The following is a 7,155-nucleotide window of genomic DNA, read 5'->3' as shown; positions in this document are numbered from 1 at the left end:
TCCTCTTTGTAAGCTTATCTTCCCTTAGCGCCTGCTGACCATTGCCTTGTTAACATGTGGGTATCAGTGTGACCATCAACACACCAGCCACAATCACCTTCTTGCAGCACGTTAGCTCTTCGCCCATTGCCCTGAGCCACCCAGTCTGGTGTACAGCTCATTTCCAAAAGCCGATGAGTAGTTTCCAGTAAGTGTGCGATGGGGATGCCAAATGACACGTGAGAAAACAAGCTCTTTTATGACTGCTGAGATCACAGTGAGCCAAAGTGCAGTGAAGGCTTTCTGCAGATACTGTAAGCAGACTTTGCATGAAGCCGGGCTGCTCATGGCACCACAGAGGCATCATTCCCCCAGTTTCCTCTCTCCCAGGCTAGGTATAGAAGACACCTGAACTCCCCAAAGTTTTATTCCCACTCTGAATTTTGCTGCATCTTCTCATCTGTGTGCTCAGCCCAAAGAGGTCCAGGATGACTCCTCTGGGTTCCCGGGTGCACCCTGCAGCCTGACTTGCTCATCTCTGGTTTCTTTACTTCAGCAGCAGCTTGAAGATATTTTGTAGCTGCCATGATATAGATGTTTAATTTCAGCATTATTTTCATCCCTGTGACCCATGGCTTTCCACAGCTTGCTAGAACAAGTGAGGAGCAACTCTTCTGCTACTTGAGCAGCTTTCACCTAATGTTAGGAACAGGCTGGATATGGGGAAGGGAGGCACGAGGAAGGACGGTAGCTGCTTTCACAGCTGCTGAGTTTTCACCCAGCCAGCTCCTGAGCTTTGCATCACTGTGAGAGCGTTTCCCCATGTCAGATGGAAACGAGAGGAAGGGTAGTTAGCCCTGCTCATCACAGACAGCACACATTACTTACAAATATTATTTTAGTGTGTCCCTGCTCTTCCCTGTCTTGGCCTAATGTTTACAGTGGATAATTTCTAAAGCCTAAATAACATAAGCTTGTGATTGAACATGCTTTTCCTGAGATAGACTCCACCCTGTTCCAAAGTAATTGCTTCCTCTCAGTGCCCTGCGTTAAATAATAGGGCAGAGATTCAACCTCCAAGCCTTGCAGCCAAACTATGAAGCTTGACCCACCTGAGTGCAGCTCCTGGGGCTCCTGGGTGGCACCCTAATCCATCCCTCTTCCTTCATCTGTCCCTATCGGCTCCACCATTGGGCAGAGGCGGGTGTCGCACTGGGATGCATTTCAAAGCCCCAGAAGCCTTGCTTTAAGCCTGTTGCAACCTTTGTGCAATAAACTTTCTCCCAGAAGAGAGGTGATAAAGCTTTTAAAATTAATTTGCATAATTGGATCTTTTAATTCTTTTTAAATGGAAACCAAAATGGCAGTGCTCTCAACAAAAAAAGACATTCATGAAAGCCAATGGGTTGGTTGCAAGTTGGAGATGTGTCACTGGGCTGAAACTAAGCCGAAACAAAAGACATTCAGACACACTGAGCAGGATTCTGATTGCAGATAAAGTGGTGAAAGTCCTTGGGAACAGCACTGGCTTTAGTAAAATTACTTCACACTCATGTTAGTGTAACTGAGAATGGGTCTGCAGTAACAGTTTTAACTTTTCAGCTCTGTGGTTAATTAGCAACCCTTTTAGTTTGTGGCTTCTTTTTTTTTTTTTTTTAACTCAAAATTTAATAGATTAACAAACACTGCAGATGTTTTCATAACAGCAGGCCTTGTGTAAAAGACCAAGACACCGTTTGAGATAATTTAACTGTTATCATTTAATCCAGCAGAAATTTTGGCCCACTGAGATAAGATTAGGAGAGCTGTGCATAGAAAAATGGAGGCAGTTCAGGTAGTGAAAAACCATTCTCCTGTGCTTGTAAATGAAAAGCAACACTCCTGATGAAGTGCAATGTATTTTACCTCCTGAATTACATGTGTGGCTTTATATGGTGTTTTCACCTTAAAATAAAATAATAAAAAAAGCAATTTTAATAGTTACAATCCACCACAGTCATTTCTAAAGAACTGTTTTTATTGTTAAAAATACCCACGTGGCAAAGTGCAAACCTGTTCTACAAGAAAGCTCAGTTTCCTCTCTCTGCTCGCAACAATTCATTCTTTAATCAAATATAAAGAAACTCTGTCTGTGCCCTCTGCTCACCAGCGCTGTCAGTTAGCCAAAGCAGCCCGAACACCAGCTAGAGGCTTAAGGCCACAAACCTTGTTAGCCTGTGCTTCCAACCAATAGTGCAATCAGCATGCCAAAGCCCAAGGGAGGTGGCAGCACACAAGCAGAAGATCTCTGTCACTTGTCAGTCCTCCTGGGTGCTCCATCGCCACGCATGCCATGGAAATGTAGCATAAGCAGCAGGAGAGGGCAGGAAGCCCACGGATAAATTCTGCTCATGGGTACCACAGTGTAAACACACAACAACTGGAGCCAGCTTGCTTAATTGGGATTCTCACCTGGACTCCCAAAATGCCTGAAGAAATAAGGCATATTTGTGCTGTTGCGGACAGTTCCAGGAATAAAGCTGAGTAGTTGAGGTTAGTTGCAAGCACTGCTGCTCAGAGCAGTTTTAGGTAGTTCACAGGTCTCTGAGACAGCAGTATTGCCCATATATTTTTTTCCTTTTTTTTTTTTTTGGTACTTTTTCAAGAATCCTTGTAAGAATAAAAACTGTGTTGCTGTAAATTAAAAACAAACAAACAAACAAAAAACTCATGAAATACAGTGAGAGCAACACATACCACACTGTGGCACCAGGGATGTGATCTGCTGTAGGAAACACATGGCTTTATGTTTAATGAAGGGAGCTTGTTGAAGGATTGCAGACCAGGAGGGCACACTAGATTTGTTGTTTTATTAGGTTCTGGGTTATGTACTTGTCCTTTTGCTGGGTATCTGACAACATGTGCCATTCCACTTGCAACCGAATGAGCTGGGGGAGGAGGGCAGAAACAAAGCATTTATGAAGGACTGGAGCACTTTATTTTCTACCTTTTGAGAAAAGTGTTAAGAGTAAAAAAAAAAAAAAATAATCATTTTGTCTAAACTAGAAACAGACAGAGAGAGAAATGAAATGTAAGTAGACAGAAGAGCATAATTGTTCTCCAAGAGCACACAGAAGAAATTGTTAGAAATACATAGAATATACTCACCAACATCCAGTTCACTGAATTTCTGCACTTAAGATGCAGCCAAAAAAGCCCTTCAGTTTATCAGGGCCAGATCTTGAAAATACTTCACTGCCTACGAGATGAATTGAAGGCGCTTTCCCTTGCACATGGGATAATTTGCACTTTATGGGGTCAGGAACTACAAGCCTGTGATCAGTCGGTGCTTCTAGATACAGCTTTCTACTCTTGACCTTTGGAGTTGCCTGAAGCTGGGGGGTAAAGGGCACTATTGGGGCTGGGGCTTGCTGCCTCTCCTAATCCGGCATACCTGCAGGCCACTGCCAGAAGGGTCCGTCCCAAATTCCTCTCTAACCCTGTTTGTCTGCTGAGACATCCCCAGCACTTCAGTACGGATTTTGTGATTCTGCAGCCAGCACTGCTCAGTTTCAAGTCTGCCCAGTTTCTCAGAAAACTGCCCTTTCCACACGTGCCTCAAAACCCCTTGACATCAGGCTAGCAAGCTGTGCTGGTTTGCCTATGGTTGTAGAAGAGCTAGATTTGAGGCAAAAAGAGGTAAACTGCAATCCATGGCTGAAGCAGATAGAAAAGCTGGTTCACCTCTTCCAGTAGTAGCCTACATATGTACAACACGAGGCCACGTTTCTAAAATGTGATCCAAAACACCCCCCAGGAAACCCAGGCCTCCTGGCTGTACAGTGTGGAGCTGCCAGAGTGATCCCGTAGAAAATATGAACAACAGAGGTGATCACCAGACTTCTTCCCATGCCCCAACTTCAGCTGTGGATGAGGGCTGCAGGAAGGCTCACGTCTGCTTGTTTGACCTCTGACAGCTCCAAGCCACCTCCTGAATAGCACAGAAACACTCTTGTGGCCTTTCAAGTGGTGGCCTTCCATTTCAGGCACTGATTCAAGAGACAGGGAGATTTGGGCTTGACTATTTTCTAACTCAGAAAAGATCCAAACGCATGCCTCCTCGAAATGCACACTGAGGAAATTCTTGTGAGTGAGGACAGGGAATCCTCCTCTTGATGGTCTACTGGTCTGTGGCAAAGGATGTAAAGTTGACAGGATTGAAACTAAGCAGGAAGCATTAATCCCACTCTCCCCTCCTAGATCACTGGTCAGGGTAGTCAGTATGGGGCAGATGGGAGGAAGAAAAGGATTTACATCTTTGACTCCTGGACTGAAATGCCTGTGAGCTCTAGTTGCTGTTTCCAAACCTTCTATCTTCAGTCATCATCTCTCATCACAGGAAGATCAGGCTTGCTTCTCCCCCCAAAAACTTGTTTTCTTGGTTCAGCAGAACTTCTGACATATCTGGAGCTTTCAGGTCAAAAAGCAGAGGTGCTGATTGTGTTTAAAGACAGATGAATGGCCTTTATTTCTCTAGCTGTTATTTTTGTGCGTTTTAAACCTGCAAGAGATCTTGTGGTGCTTGGCCCCCTCCTTTTGTTTTGAGTGCAGGCCCCTGTAGGCATGGAAACCAAACAGCAACCTCAGGTCTGTTTTAACATTGTACATCCTCATTCCCCAATTCACACTTCAGTTACAGATTAAACTTCTGGGTAACCTTCAGAATCAGACTCTCTGTCATTATATGCTTACCTCCAAAACAGTTATGCAGAGGAGTCTCCCATATTACTCTACAAGCAGGTTCCAGTATAACGTTGTTCTTCAGCTCTTCTCCACCTCCAAGGTCAGTGCCTGGATCTGCTCATGTCTTCAGAGTACCATGGATCTCATGCATTTGGCTAGCAGAGCACTTACACTGGCACAATTTCACCTGCTAATGGCCCAAGACTGTTGCACAATGAAATCATCACTACGGTCCTCTGGTTCCAGGATTTCACCCCCTCAGGTGGCAACTCTGTACCCTTTCCACTCTCTCCCCAAGCTCTTGGGGACCACTTTATGAACAGCTTGGTATAAGTGTGTTTGCACTGGGAAAACAGGCTCCAGGATATTAATAGCTGGAATTTCTCACTCCCACACAATGCAAATACCCATTTATTAGATGCTAGAGCTACTAGATAGTCTGGTGACGGTGTCTAACAAAGCTAGTTCTCCAATGCTAGTTCAGTCAACAGACCCCATATTTACAGTCTTCACTTTTGGATGTATAGATAGGCTCAGGCCCTTGGAATAGAAGATTTCCCCCTCCCTGCCACTTCCAGACAGAAATCACTGATGAAGTTGGTCAGCCAGAAGAGCTGGGTGTGACGAAGCCCTCTGCAGTGCCCCAGGCACAGTCCCATGAGATTACCCCCAAGGGGAACTCCCTTCGCTTTTCATGGTAGAGAGAGATTTCAGTTTTAATTCCCCAGCCACTTTTTCCTCATGAGTTCAGAATAACAAACTGTAACTCAGTGAGAGAACCAATACATTTTAGAATTTCCCTGAAAACATCAAGAGAAAGTCCCAAACCCATGGAGTTTTTTTATGATTGCTGCCAGGCTGATAAGTCCAGGAGATGGAAGAGCCTATATAAACAAAAAGATTTCCAGTAGCACAAGAAAGCTGTGCAATACCAAGCTACCATCACCTTATGACAGACAAAACATTTATAGTTTATTGTCAGGAGGACTCTGGCAGAAAAGCATTTGCCTGAGCCAGAACCTGCTGACCTTTTGCAGTAGGCACAATAAGGCAGTGAGCACCGCTGAGCTGTCAGAACTTCTGCAATAAACCCAAATCCCTTTTGATAAAGGGAATCAAAAGCACACAGCTACCCACCACCTCCTAATAGCACCTGTGACCCCAGCAGTGCCTTACAAACGCGCTACATAGTTTGAGAGCTAGATGCAACACCTGCTTCCTGGCAGCATCCTTTTGGTTTCCTCTGGATAGGTGCTGAGCAATTTAAAATCACATTCCCCAAGCGCTGACTTCAGAGTCACAAGAAAGTTTTCATTTCCTATCATGCTATCCTAACGTGAGCTGCCCAAGGAGCCTCATCAATATTACAGCAGCGAATAGCTTGACAACTTCCTCTTAAATAACATGCTCCCTTTCTGCTTTGTGCTCTGTGTTTGATACCATACTGGTTATTTTAGAAATACTGGGAATGTCATTGAAAGCATGTGGTGATAAGATAAAGGTTTTGCCCATCATGAGTCACAACGTACATGTTGCACCTTGTGACTCACTGCTTAATAAAGAAACAACTCAAAGAAGACTCCAAACAAACCTGAAACAGGTATAGTCACTCTTCTCTTTGTATTTTGTATTGTATATATAAAAAAAGCCCACAACATTGTATCACATTACAGAGTTCACTAACTGGTGCTTGCACACACCTAGCCTACTACAGCATGAAAAGCAGCAATTCATTCCAGTCTCTCACTCGATTTGCATAAAAAGGAAGCAATTATTTTAATTTCAGAAAAGTTCTTTAAAAGGGGGAAGGAAAAAAAGAAAAGAGAGAACTCAAGGAGAAAAAATGAAACAAGCCAAAATAATACCAGCCCAGTGGGAAGTCTCCATCCTTGGGTGCTGGGCTTGAAATGCAAGCCCATACTCAGAGCCACGGTCTCAGTGCCTAAGCCACAGCACATCTGCTCAGCCATCAGCTCTAGAGGCGTTGAAAAACAAAAGGAGCTTTAATCTTTTCATGTCTAACTGTTATTTCAACCAGTTTAAACAGTTATTTAAACATTAGGCTTCCACAGCCCCTCCAAAGCCCCTCGGTGCTTGCAATTCCAAGCTGCTCAGTGGCTTTCTCATACCCAAAGCCCATTCTATGCTTCAGTTGTTCCTCCACCTGTGCAACCTGTGAGGTTCTTTGCAAGGTCACTGGGAGCCCAAATCATTTAGCTGAATAACTGGATGTGATTCCTATCGGTATGAAATAAGTACAAATCCTGGATCCAAAGAAGATGGGGGTTCTTCCATGTGTCTTTGATTCAGTCCATGAAATGTGAAGTAGAAGGCAGGCCTCTCTGTTTCACTTTTTTTTTTTTTTCTGGCAAAGTAGAAAATTCCCCACTCAGCACGCAGATTTGCTGCAGTTTGCTTAGACACAAAGCTTCCATCTGCTCTGGCAAGATCATA

The sequence above is a fragment of the Cygnus atratus genome, chromosome 2 (genome assembly GCF_013377495.2).
Source record: "Cygnus atratus isolate AKBS03 ecotype Queensland, Australia chromosome 2, CAtr_DNAZoo_HiC_assembly, whole genome shotgun sequence".
NCBI lineage: Eukaryota > Metazoa > Chordata > Aves > Anseriformes > Anatidae > Cygnus > Cygnus atratus.
Note: the sequence above shows the minus strand (reverse complement) of the source record.